Source organism: Triticum aestivum, chromosome 3B, assembly GCF_018294505.1.
Source record: "Triticum aestivum cultivar Chinese Spring chromosome 3B, IWGSC CS RefSeq v2.1, whole genome shotgun sequence".
NCBI lineage: Eukaryota > Viridiplantae > Streptophyta > Magnoliopsida > Poales > Poaceae > Triticum > Triticum aestivum.
In genome coordinates this window covers 420,083,832-420,085,149 of record NC_057801.1, presented here as the reverse complement: position 1 = coordinate 420,085,149, position 1,318 = coordinate 420,083,832, and the positions used below count along the sequence as shown (strand labels likewise).

At 42.6% G+C, this 1,318-nt stretch overlaps 1 non-coding gene across 1 annotated transcript; it reads left to right on the top strand.

Annotated features, from left to right (window-relative positions):
- Positions 1–827: 827 nt before the first annotated feature.
- On the top strand, positions 828–907 carry LOC123073000 (small nucleolar RNA SNORD36). Its single transcript, XR_006435527.1, has one exon. It is a non-coding gene; the product is annotated as a small nucleolar RNA SNORD36 (small nucleolar RNA).
- Positions 908–1,318: the final 411 nt, after the last annotated feature.

Sequence of the window (1,318 nt, the reverse complement as noted above, 5' to 3'; positions counted from 1 at the left end):
TTCTAAGTTATTATATTTCAGTAGTACTTGATTCCCTTTTCAAATTGTTGTTGCCATGTGGTTGTCCTTCCCGTTAGTTCATGTGAAATTTGGATTTTAAGATTATGGCTTAATATGTTGTCTCATGCTTTTGATTTCACTTGTGCAGAATCTATTGAATTGAAAGCGGGTCAAGAAGCACCCCATCAACCAGAACAGCCACGTTGCCACGCGCCTCTCCGATGGCGAGGAGGCACAGCAGCACCTCCTCCTCGGCGGCGGCGTATCCGGCACCCTCTGCTATGAGGAGGAGGGTGACATCGTGTCGCTCAAGAACTACATGAACGGACAGTACTTCAGGGAGATCGGCATCGGCACGCCGCCCCAGAAGTTCACCTTCATCTCGGTGCGTCCTCCTCCTCGGTGGTGCTGACGCCTTTTTTGTTTTTAGGATTAAGATGGTTTGGTTGTCTGTGAGACTGTGACGCAGGGGATTGATGTTGTTTTTGGTGCTTTGTTGTGCAGATTGCGTGCTACCTCCACTCACGCTACAAGGCGGGGGCGTCCAACACCTGCAAGAAGAATGGTTGGCATCTGGAAACTTCTCTCACCACCATGCCAGTGATTGTGCTTTACAGTAGTTGACACGCTCTATTCTTGTCTGTTTTGCTTGCTGTCAAAGATGGTGTGTATTGTACACACCCCTATGTGATTTATGCACTTCACATGATTTTCCCCATCACCCACAAACTGTAACATGCTAGTTGTATGTGCTGCAGCAATTCTTGCATTTGATTTCAAATCATTCTCTGCTTTGTGTGTGCATGTGTGTTAATGATGGATTGGCTGGTCAGATGATGCTACAACAACATATTCCTGATATTCTCTTTGAGGAATATAAAATCGAGGTTTTTAAGACTGATGGCCAGCCTGTCTAATGTTTGTTTTCTTCTATACACTTGCTCCTTCCAGTAGGCATTGCATGTGATGTGTTCAAGTGTAGTCCCCTGGTCACATTTTTTAACCAGTACCATATGATTGTAGCATACTACTAGTTTTAGTCATTTAACATCTTAATTTACCTAGAATGATGAAGTAGTTGCACTTGGTAGATGGGCTGAGCAAATGATGATTCATATGATTATTCTGATACATTTGATGTTTGAAAATCGATCTTTTGAACTATGCATAGATTTGTAACAACGAGCATAGGTGGTTATAGGTTGCTGTGATGATGAATATAAATATTAAGAAGTGCTCATGCATGGCAGTATACCAAATACCATTGTTTTCACTGTTTTATCAACATGCCTTTGCTGAATCTTCGGTTTATATTTGT